Here is a 12,466-nt window from a genome sequence, read left to right as displayed (position 1 = left end):
TGGAGGAAATCTTTGACCTTTAAGATTTTCTCATGAAATACATTATTCTTCACCTGAAATAGCAGGCAGATGATCTGCTCTAACGCCTCTGGCAATGTCGCTAAATAACCAAAGTATATATATATATATGTGTGTGTATGAAGATATATTCTTTACAGGGGAGCACCCAGCCTACATTCTGCATCTTACCAAGATGCCAAAACCAAGTTTGGGATCACAGCATTGGGGAAACTGCAGGCACAAACCTGTGTTCTGATTATTGCGTTCAAAGGGTGGATGCTCTGGAATGGTTAGAATCTGTATTTTAATTATTCCAGAGCTGCCATCCATAAACACCTTTACAGCCTGAAGATACCAATGAATTACAAAGAAATGAATCATATTTATTTTGAACACTAAAATGTCTTTGATCATTGGGTGCCATCAATTTACATAGAAGCATAGGAATGTATAGGACTGGAAAAGACCATTGTTAATCCATCGGGATGGTCCCAAAATTCAAAAAAGTAGCTCTACCTCTTATATTCTTCAACTGCTTCTTCACCAAAACATAATCCAGCTCCCTCTCAAATTGACCAACACTGTCTCCACAGGTAGTCTGTTCCACACATTGTGAGCCAGTATGTGGAACAAGAAATCAACATCAGAAGCTGTCCCTATTCTGTGCCTTCCGACCTTCTGTACGGCTGACTGAGACAAGCTGAGTTTAATAAAGGTCATTGAACGTTATAATGGAACAGAGAGGACACACTACATACACTCTTCCAGTTACCATGGGGGAAGAACAACAACAGTGCATCACTTGGCTTACAAAAGCAAAATATAAATTTGTAACTGAAATGAAATCTTATGTGACAAATGTAATGCATTCAATAATTTCCTTCTTAAACAATCTCCTTGCTGAGGATGTGCTGGAGGATGATGGCCTTAATCCCTCAATCATTAAACCGATCCAATATTTGCATGGACACTGCACATATTCAATATTGATTAAATATAATTAGGCAGCTGTAATTAGCAACATTTCACCCTTCAAATCAGAGCTCACATTTTGTCCTCAATTTTGATCATCAAGAATTTCCATTTGACTTTCACTGCTTAGTTGTAACTGGAAAGTAATTTAATCCAAAGCAGTAAGAGCCTGATTGTTCCCCATTCAGTCAATATTAGTACTGATTTTTCCTGTATTTGTCGGAAAAAGTCTGAAAGCGAGGAAGTCTGCTGTGGAGAACAAACCATCACAACAGTAACAACCAGAGTGCAACCAAGTTGTCAAAAGTTCAATTTAAGTTGGTGACAAGAATTAAACTTCTTGCCAAGTGAGAACTGGAGCAGCAAGGTTAAAAATTTATAAAGGACATGATTCAGCCAAATATTTGTAAAACAGTGTCTTAGTAATGTTAGTTATAACAGAATGTGTAGCAGCTTTGTTGCAACATAAATCCTAATTCCTCAATTAAGTCACCTTTCAAAAGTTTAAATGTAAAATAAATTTACTTGAGATACTTGTCATTAAGACTGATATTGTGAAATTCAATCCAAGCACCAAGCTGATAGAAAACACTTTCAAATAAGACACCAGATTTTTTTTTCAAAAAAAAAAGTATGACTTGATATGAAAATATAAAAATAGACTTTTTATTCCCATATTATTAATAATGACAGACTGTGCAGGAGATTCAGGGTTGTCTGGGTAACTGAACATCTTCCATTTGAGAATGCCAAATTCAAGCAACCACTTTGGTGTTCTAAGTGCATGCTGACTCTCGTAAATGTTACTGCTGATTACTAAGTCTTTCATAACCAATGGCTTATAACAATCATTACTGCACGTTCAAGAATGAGGAACAATGGGCATTCTTCAGTGTAGTAGAACATTTTAGAATATCCTGCACAACAGTTGCCAAAGTTAATACTTCACCTACAGCATCAGAACAGGGTTAATGACAAATGGAATCTCAGCACTAGGATAGAGACACATTTGGCAGTGAACCTCATTTGAAAAGGTGATTGAAATGCTGATTATCAAAACTAAAAACAAAAAATCAGCCCACATTCTGCCAGCTAGCTAGGACTTTTACTCATAAGAATTTCAAGAATTTGCTTTTTGCCAACTGGAGCTGGCTGACCATTTTGTGCTTAGCTATAGAGAAAAGGTTAATTGAAGCAATCATAATACATTCATGCAGAAACAACTTTAAAATTACATTTCTAGATATTGAATCCGCAGTACTGACACCACTACATCACAAGTAAAACCTACTAAATTCCTTCTTCCTACTCCAGTTAATAAGCTACAATAACATACCAGTAACAGAGGAATAAAAACATCAGTGCTATTACTGGTGCAATCATTTTAGTGCAGTCAATATTTGTAGGTGTAGTTTGTGTTACATAGAACGTACAGCACAGAAACAGGCCATTCAGCCCAGCAGGTCCATGCCAGTGTTTATGCTCCACACGAGCCTCCTCCCTCCCTACTTCATCTAACCCTATTGCCATATCCTTCTACTCCTTTCTCCCTCTTGTGTTTATCTAGCTGCCCCTTAAATGCATCTATGCTAGCCGCCTCAACTACTCCTTGTGGTAGCGAGTTCCACATTCTAACCACTCTCTGGGTAAAGAAGTTTCTCCTGAATTCCCTACTGGATTTATTAGTGACTGTCTTATATTTATGGCCCCTAGTTCTGGTCTTCCGCGCAAGTGGAAACATCTTCTCTACGCCTACCCTATCAAACCCTTTCATAATCTTAAAGGCCTGTATCAGGTCACCCCTCAAGTCTTCTCTTTTCTAGAGAAAAGAGCCCCAGCCTGTTCAATCTTTCCTGATAGGTATAACCTCAGAGTTCTGGTATCATCCGAGTAAATCTTTTTTGCACCTTCTCCAGTGCTTCTATATCCTTTTTATAATATGGAATCCAGAACTGTTCACATTACTCTAAGTGTAGGCTAACGAAGGTTATATACAAGTTTGACATAACTTCTCTGCTTTTCAATTCTCTCTCTAGAAATGAACCCCAGTGCTTTGTTTGCTTTTTTAGGCCTTATTAATCTGCATTGCCACTTTTAGCGATTTGTGTATCTGTACCCCCACATCCCTCTGCTCCTCTATCCCATTTAAATTCTTATTTTCCAAGGAGTATGTGGCCTCCTTATTCTTCCTACCAAAATGTACCACCTCACAATTATCTATATTAAAATTAATTTGTTAATTCTCATAACTATTTAAGAAATTACTTTGTGAGGCATTTTACAGGAAGCATTGTCGAACACCAATAAACACCAATTAGCGCATAAAACCACCGAATGGGCATTACTGTTGTACTTTGTGGTTTTATTGCTGGTGAATGCGCTCTGGTTTTGACTGCCATTCATTGATACAAAGAATGCAATATCTCATTTTCACATAGACTCGGATTACTGTGCAGCACAGGTAACAGCGATGATAGTAAAAGGCTGAACAGCATCACTGGAAATCAATGACATTCTGAGTGGGAATGCTATGGTACCATTCGTAGTTGAATTGCAGTCAGCAATTCTTTATAATGTTGGTGCTGCTCTGAATGTGCAGTCAGCAGGATTTAAATATTGATCCAACACAAGTTAGTTTGCGCACAATTGTGCATTCAGCTATCTGTCCCTTTTAATCAGTGATACAATATATTATTTGTAAAAGTTTTCACTTTGAACTGTGTGCGCCATCAAGGGAGAGTTAATGGACTAGATGGGTTGAGCTTTGATGGGTCCAATGGACTTTTCTTCATTGGCTGTGAAGCGCTTTGGGATGTTCTGAATCGTGAAAGACGTTATATAAATGCAAGCTCATTCATTGTTTTCTCATCTCTGACTTGTGTTATATCCGCTATGCCATGTAATGTATTTAGTACATTAATATAAACAGGCAATGGAAAAAAAATTAACCAGTACATTTTAATATTGAGTGATAAACTGCATGTATGTTGCACTTAATTCATTCACCTTAAATTGCTTCCCCACTACCACAAAAATACTTCAAATGTTCCAAAGTTCAAAATGTTCTCTACAAGCACTATTCAAGTATGGTAGGACTAAAATCTAGAATTGTACTGCTGGGTGTTTTTCCACAGTCCAAGGGGAGAGAGTGTGAAAATTTCACATATCCATTACACTTTGCTGATAAAGACTGAAAACAGAGCTAAAACTTGGATCCTGATATAGGATTTGACATTTCTAGAAAAATTATAGGATAAATGGCAATTTGCAATGTTGGTCTTTGCACCCAAGGTGCCTATTGTATCGCGATATTCTTAATTAGATATTACATGCCAGCCTTTTTGTTGCTAAACTATTGACCTTTACCCAAAAGAATTCAAAGTTGTGGAACTTGTCCAGCGCCTGATTGGCACATTATTACATAGCGCATCAACTGCGACTTAAGGCTGAAAACATATTTCAGAATATTGTTCTTCCAATTACACCAACATGATTCTGTGCTACAGGACTTGAACGGTGTGATCAAATGTATAAAAACGACTTAATCAATGGGTTGGTGACAAGATAATTAGAATCAACTACTGTCATTTTCTGCTGATTAAAAATCCTTATGCATGCACTTGATAAATGACAGCATTATTTTTATCTGAGCACATACAAAAGAGTGGGAAAGAAAGAATTTGCATTTATACAGTGCTTTTCACACCCTCCGGATGTCCCAAAGTGCTTCACAGTGAATGAATTACTTCGAAAGTGCAGTCACTGTTGTTTTAGTTGGCAAAGGCAGCAGCCAGTTTGCAAGCTGCAAGATCCCACAAACAGCAATGAGATGAATGACTAGTTAATCTGTTTTGGTGGTGTTGGAGGGATGAATGTTGGCCAGGAAACCAGTAGAGCTTCCCATTCTTCAAATATGGCCACGGGATCTTTTACATTCACCTGAACTGGAGGACTGGGCCCTGATTTAACGTCGCACCTGAAAGATGGCACCTCCATTAATGAAACACTCCCTCAGTACTGCACTGAACTGTCGGTTTAAATTCAGTGACCCTTACAATGCCTTAGGTGGGCACAGACATGTAGAATACATAGCAGTTGACTAAACTAAACACAACTTCAATTGTGGTTTTCCTAGTTCCTGGCGCAAGCATGAAAACAACTGTAAACTGCCATCACTGAGTATTTTTGAAACATCAAGAAAATAATTTTTCAAAAGCGTTTTGGCCTGCAGTCACAAACAACTCATTTCTGATTTGATTCTTATCTTCGACAAGAACACTTTACATTCCTTCTCTCTTATCTTATTGTTCCCCACCCTATTCGGACTTCAACCTAATGACTCAAGTCTCATTACTCACATTTTTGAGGGTGGTACAATCCAACTTTAAACTTACAAAACAAACATCCACTCTAAAACCAACGTAAGGTACAACCTTCTGAAGCAATAGGCATTTCAGGGCATATATACAGTGACTAACCCTGACTCCATACACAAAAATAAAATCAGACTCTTCAGTGGAAGGAGCATTTGATAGCAGCTCCTCCAATCATTGGTGGGTTTTTTTTGCAGTGAGTGCATTGTGGAAATCTCTCTAAAATAAGCAGTGTTGCACCTTATTTATATAACTGCTAAGTTTCCTGAGCCCACAGAAAAACTGCAGTAATGATTTAAATGTCAGTTTGGCTCAGTGGTTGTAATCTCACCTGTCAGAGGTTCAAGCCCCACTCCAGGGACTTAAGCACATAATTAACAAGGGAGAGCTGCATTGTTCGTGGTGCTGCCTTTTAGATAAGATATTAAACTGAGACCCCATCTGCTTCCTCAGGTGGATCTAAAAGGAGACATGGTACTATTCGATGAGGGGCAGGGACATTCTCCCAGTGCCCTGGCCAACATGTATCCTTCAACCAACACTACCTGGAACTAGTCATTTATCTTATTGCTGTTTGTGGAACCTTGCCATGCTTGCCTACAGAACAAGTGACTACACTTCAAAATAATTCATTGACTGCGAAGCACTTTGGAGCATCCTATGGATGTGAAAGATGTGATATAAATGCAAGTTCTTCCTTTCTGGCATTTAAACCATGCTACCATTAATATTTAAATTGTTACTTATCCTCCTATTATGTATATTATGCATTTAAGATAAAAACCTATAACCAATGTTGCCACTAGGCTTATTGGTACAAACATGTTACAGGAAAAAAGCACTTAAGCCACTACACTTCTAGTATAATAATCTAAATCCACCATGTAAATTTGATCCCATCACAATCACCACCACTGACTAAATCATATCTGCTTCACACAATTTAAAAGCTTTCATATAAATTCCTCCCAAAACTGTTGGTTTACATGCCTGTTGATTGGACAAAACAAAATAATACAGATCTATGTCTCTTTGCTGACAAAGGAGGTACCTAATGGCTTTCTGAGGAGCATCACCAATTTGATCAAATCCTTTGCCAGGTATGCAAACAGGATTTCCTGGATTACATGCCCGAAATTCCTAACATCTTAGGCTTTCTCTCCCTCCTAAATAAATCTACAAGCCGACTTTCTCCCATAATTATTGTATCTAAAGGGTTAGAAACAGAAATGCACAACACAAAAAGACAGCAATGTTACTTTTCATTCTTTCTAATAATCACTGCAGCATCACCATTGCTAAACAGTGAGCTTCAGTTTGGGGCCAGAATCGTAAACGTACTTTGATGAACTCGTGGAAAATGTGAGTGTTTCTGACGCCTCGTTGCCCTGGCGCTGCAGTAACTCTATGAACCGAACTGTCCCGGTGACTGTATTTTATTCACTTTCCTCCCTCCCTCGGTCATGTTACCAGCCCGGATCCCAAGGTACTGCCGCAGCCCGGGGCCACCCCCGTACATTCCCACGCCAGTCCTACATCCCCGGGGGTCAGGTCGTTAAGGGAGAGAGAGGAGGAGGAGGAGGAGGAGGAGGGGGGGGGGGCAGCTTTTCTCCTGCCTGGGTCTCAGCGGTCATTTCCTAGCCGAGGTTCCCGCAGAGTGTGACCGGCAGACCGGGCCCTGCCGCACAATAGGCCCGCCGGCACTTGCTCGCCGCTCCCCCTCCGCCGGTTGCCGGCTCGTTCCCGGCCTAGGCCTCAACGGCTTCTTTTCCTACTTGGGTCTCCCTTCTCCCGGCGTCCTTGTCTCGATCCCCCCCCCCCGTGTCTCCTCACCCCCTCCCGGACTCCCCTCCCAGCCGTTACCTGGCGCGGTGTGTCGGTGTCGGGGTTGAATTCGCGGACTCTGGTCAGTCGACACGAATTCGGTCACCAGGCGGAGACGGGACTGTCGGGATCCGGGAGCGGCACCCGCGAGCACGCACGTACGCGGGCTCTGGGGTGCGTGGACGCGCACGTGCCTGACGCTGAGTGCGGAGGCGCGCCCGCAATCGGTTGTTCGGGTGCGCGCCCTTCAAGTCCTGCCAAATTACCTAGTAAGTGACGTTAATTTGTTTTTGGGGTTTAAAATTGTAACCTGTTTTGATGATTGCCTTAAAAAAGATAGTGTATAAAGTGACGTCAAAATCTTATTGTACAGATTCTCTTTCAGATGTTGATCTACTTGCTGCAGGTCACAAATTTGCGATTCAGTGTCACTGGTCGCTCATGTAAGTGGCCCCATGTCCCCTATGATCAGGAGTTTTCCCTTACTGCCCAGTATCTAGTTATATGATAGCCTGTCCCATGGACCGTAACAATATGACCCATTGTTGTGTGTACTGGATACTGTGATTGTGCACTTATCGCCACATGCCTTTTACCTATCTTCCAGAAAGCAGACATAAACACTCTTGTAACAGGAGGCTAATTCTAAACCAGAAAACTGCTTTATTTTACATGATGTGGAGATGACGGTGGTGCACTGGGTTTGACAAATGTAAGGAATCTTACAACGGGTCATTCTCTGTCTTTCTCTTCCTTTTGGATGTTTCTCTCTCTCTCTCTGTCTTTTGTTCTGGCCGTTTGTATATTCGGTGGTCCTGTAGGTAACATCTCTCTGTCTGAACACTTTGATTGCCTTGACAACGGGCAGTTGGAAAGATTATCTGTAATCACCAGGTATTGTTCTCTGACTATAAGTGTGGTAACCTTCCATGGAATCCCACACTCACCTGACGAAGGAGAAAGCCTCCGAAAGCTTGTGATTTTCAAATAAAACAGTTGGACTATAACCTGGTGTTCCATTATTTTACATGAAATAAATGACAATAGGATATTGTTTGCACAGCGGGATTTACCTATTTTTTAATCACTACACATAACATCAAAAATAGTAAGTTATGTAAACTTTGTCCTGGATCTGGGCCTACTTCACTTTGCAAGTCAGCATTGCTAAACTGACTGGTGTTAAATTAGAAAAAGAGAAATTTCTCTCACTCTTCCACACCGATCACCTGACTTTTTTTCACCCAGAAAGAGAAAAAAGCCAAATACTCTGCCCCTCTTTGGCTCTCTATTGAGGATTGGCTCATTGAGCTGCCAATCAAAACTACCACCTCTCCCCTTGGTGTGGCGGCCACATTGTCTCACCAGCTAGGCCTCCTGATCTGCTCAATGAATAAAACTAATCCAACATTATAGGTGCAAACCTCTCTGATATGCATTAACGACATCCTCCATTGTCTCAAACTGATATTGTATGAGTATACACAATTCTGTTAATTACTTCCTCTGATACTCCAGCCAATCGGCCTGAATCAACATACCATATAACTTGTGTGTTTCTGGAAGTTAACGCTTTGTGGCCTGAATTGACTTCATAGTGGGGTTGCCAAATCTGGTTGGGCGTATCCCTGGAGGTGTCACCATATGACCTCCCGCCTCCAACTGCACCGCCCCACCCTATCAAACAGCCTTTTACCCCATTTCCAATATTTTTAGAACCAATAAATGAAAGTGTTCAATGATAATGAAAAAAAACACTTTTTTTTAATGCCCTTATCATTTTTCTCCGGGGTTGCTCACAGCAGTGTTCTGGAGATCAATCTTTGATTCCTGAAAACTCCAGGACAATCCTGGAGGGTTGCCAACCCTACTTCATAGCAACATCATAATATAAATGATTATAAAATTCCTTCTAGGCCAAATGTAAAAATCTTGAAACATATTAACTGCCCCCTGTGAGAGTGGGCCCGTGCATGTGAGCCCAACAGTTTGCACCCTATGCTGTAACTGCCAATCCTTCCTGATCCCAGGATTCTACGGACTGTGAAGAAACTTGCCTGTGCCACTCCTGTGGCTAGTGCCTCCGATACCTTGGTTCCATGTATTATTTGGACTTCATTGCCTGCGCTGCCTCTGTGGAAGAATAAGCACACACTGCCAGCTTTTTCCCAAGACTGTAGCTTGGTGCTGTCACACGTTTTACCATGGGTTGTCCCCGCTGATTCATCCACCACCTAGCAGCTGTGCCCGATGAACGGTTTGCTTTGCTCCCCGGTGGGTGATGTATCATAAGGCCTCACTTGTTAAAGGGAGAAAGCCTTTGGCTTAGTGGTAGCATTCCTGCCTCTGAGTCAGAAGGTGCAGGGTTTAAACCCTGATTCAGACAGTCCTGGCGATTCTGAGTTGACATTCAGCGGGGATATTCACATCTGGTGGGTAACGGTGCCACCCCCTGCTCATTGTATAGGTTGATGTGGTGATGGACTGGGGTGGACAAATGTAAGGAGTCTTACAACACCAGGTTATAGTCCAACAGCTTTATTTGAAATCACAAGCTTTCGGCGCTTTCCTCCTTCGTCAGGTGAGCGCAGGGTTCCATAAAGGCACAGCATATATAGTCAGAGAACAATGCCTGGTGATTACAGATAATCTTTCCAACTGCCTGTTATCACACCTCGGCAGAGAGATAATCACAGCAATCAAAGGAGTGGATGGTGTTCAGACAGAGAAACATTACATCCAAGACTACTGAATACACAAGCAGTCAGAACACAAAGACAGAGAGAGAGAGACACCCGAAAGGCAGAGAGAGAGAGAGAATGACCAGTTGTATGAAAAAACAGATAACTTTTTTTCGCTGGTGGGGTTACATGTAGTGTGACATGAACCCAAGATCTCGGTTGAGGCCGTCCTCATGGGTGCGGAACTTGGCTATCAATTTCTGCTCGAGGATTTTGCGTTGTCGTGTGCCTTGAAGGCCGCCTTGGAGAACGCTTACCCGAAGATCGGAGGCTGAATGTCCTTGACTGCTGAAGTGTTCCCTGACTGGGAGGGAACCCTCCTGTCTGGCGATTGTTGTGTGGTGTCTGCATGGTCTCACCAATGTACCATGCTCCGGGGCATCCTTTCCTGCAGCGTATGAGGTAGACAATGTTGGCCGAGTCACAGGAGTATGAATCATGTACCTGGTGGGTGGTGTCCTCTCGTGTGATGGTGGTATCTGTGTCGATGATCTGGCATGTCTTCCAAAGGTTGCCGTGGCAGGGTTGTGTGGTGTCGTGGACGCTGTTCTCCTGAAAGCTGGGTAATTTGCTGCGAACGATGGTCTGTTTGAGGTTAGGTGGCTCTTTGAAGGCGAGTAGTGGAGGTGTGGGGATGGTCTTAACGAGGTGTTCGTCGTCATCAATGACATGTTGAAGGCTGTGAAGAACATGACGTAGTTTCTCCGCTCCGGGGAAGTACTGGACGACGAAGGGTACTCTGTTGGTTGTGTCCCGTGTTTGTCTTCTGAGGAGGTCTATGCGATTTTTCGCTGTGGCCCGTCGGAACACAAAGACAGAGAGAGAGAGAGAGAGACATCCGAAAGGCAGAGAGAGAGAGAGAGAGAGAATGACCAGTTGTATTAAAAACAGATAACTTTTTTTTCGCTGGTGGGGTTACATGTAGCGTGACATGAACCCAAGATCCCAGTTGAGGTCATCCTCATGGGTGCGGAACTTGGCTATCAGTTTCTGCTCGACGATTTTGCGTTGTCATGTGTCTTGAAGGCTGCCTTGGAGAACGCTTACGAGAACGGGATATGACGCTCGACTCGTCGATCGACAGTTCCGACGGGCCACAGCGAAAAATCGCATAGACCTCCTCAGAAGACAAACACGGGACACAACCAACAGAGTACCCTTCGTCGTCCAGTACTTCCCCGGAGCGGAGAAACTACGCCATGTTCTTCGCAGCCTTCAATATGTCATCGATGACGACGAACACCTCGCTAAGGCCATCCCCACGCCTCCACTACTCGCCTTCAAACAGCCACCCAACCTCAAACAGACCATCGTTCGCAGCAAATTACCCAGCTTTCAGGAGAACAACGTCCACGACACCACACAACCCTGCCACGGCAACCTCTGCAAGACATGCCAGATCATCGACACAGATACCACCATCACACAAGAGGACACCACCCACCAGGTGCATGGTTCATACTCCTGTGACACAGCCAATGTTGTCTACCTCATACGTTGCAGGAAAGGATGCCCCGGAGCATGGTACATCGGCGAGACCATGCAGACACTGCGACAACGGATGAACGGACACCGCACAACAATCGGCAGACAGGAGGGTTCCCTCCCAGTTGGGGAACACTTCAGCAGTCAAGGACATTCAGCCTCCGATCTTCGGGTAAGCGTTCTCCAAGGCGGCCTTCAAGGCACACGACAACGCAAAATCGTCGAGCAGAAATTGATAGCCAAGTTCCGCACCCATGAGGACGGCCTCAACCGAGATCTTGGGTTCATGTCACGCTACATGTAACCCCACCAGCGAAAAAAAGTTATCTGTTTTTTCATACAACTGGTCATTCTCTCTCTCTCTCTGCCTTTCGGGTGTCTCTCTCTCTCTGTCTTTGTGTTCTGACTGCTTGTGTATTCAGTAGTCTTGGATGTAATGTTTCTCTGTCTGAACACCATCCACTCCTTTGATTGCTGTGATTATCTCTCTGCCGAGGTGTGATAACAGGCAGTTGGAAAGATTATCTGTAATCACCAGGCATTGTTCTCTGACTATATATACTGTGCCTTTATGGAACCCTGCACTCACCTGACGAAGGAGGAAAGCTCCGAAAGCTTGTGATTTCAAATAAAGCTGTTGGACTATAACCTGGTGTTGTAAGACTCCTTACAATGTATAGGTTGTGGGAGCACATAAAACGCTCCTGCTGTATAGGACTAACCACCCTATCAGCTGGTATAATGACAGTTACAGCCATGGAAGGATCGTTCATGCACGGCCTGTCAGACTGTTAATCATCCTGTGAATCCAACTTAGGAAAAAATTCAGAAAAATTTCTCTCTGACCCCCAAAGATGATCGAACAAGTTAAAGAAGACCATGTTGACTAGGAAACACATACCCCCTACAGACCCACCACCTATATGTAGTTAAGTCAGTCATACTCAGGAAGTCGTCCAGCTGCCTTTTGAATGCTTGCAGCAAATCTGCACTCACTGCACGAGCCAGCAACTTGTTCCATAGGTTGATGATCTCTGGGAAAAGAAAAGCCTCCAAACATCTAACTAGTTC

The 12,466-nt window shown here is 42.9% G+C and overlaps 1 protein-coding gene across 1 annotated transcript in view; it reads right to left on the bottom strand.

Moving 5' to 3' along the window:
* Positions 1-7,329, bottom strand: part of LOC137340447 (actin-related protein 2/3 complex subunit 1A) — a 37,431-nt gene extending 30,102 nt beyond the window's left edge. The window contains exon 1 of the mRNA XM_068002886.1: positions 7,209-7,329. The gene's annotated coding sequence lies outside the window, so the exon portion shown is untranslated. The remainder of the gene's footprint in view (positions 1-7,208) is intronic.
* Positions 7,330-12,466: the final 5,137 nt, after the last annotated feature.

The sequence above is a fragment of the Heptranchias perlo genome, chromosome 22 (genome assembly GCF_035084215.1).
Source record: "Heptranchias perlo isolate sHepPer1 chromosome 22, sHepPer1.hap1, whole genome shotgun sequence".
Classification (NCBI taxonomy): domain Eukaryota; kingdom Metazoa; phylum Chordata; class Chondrichthyes; order Hexanchiformes; family Hexanchidae; genus Heptranchias; species Heptranchias perlo.
This window is presented reverse-complemented; position numbering and strand designations above follow the sequence as displayed.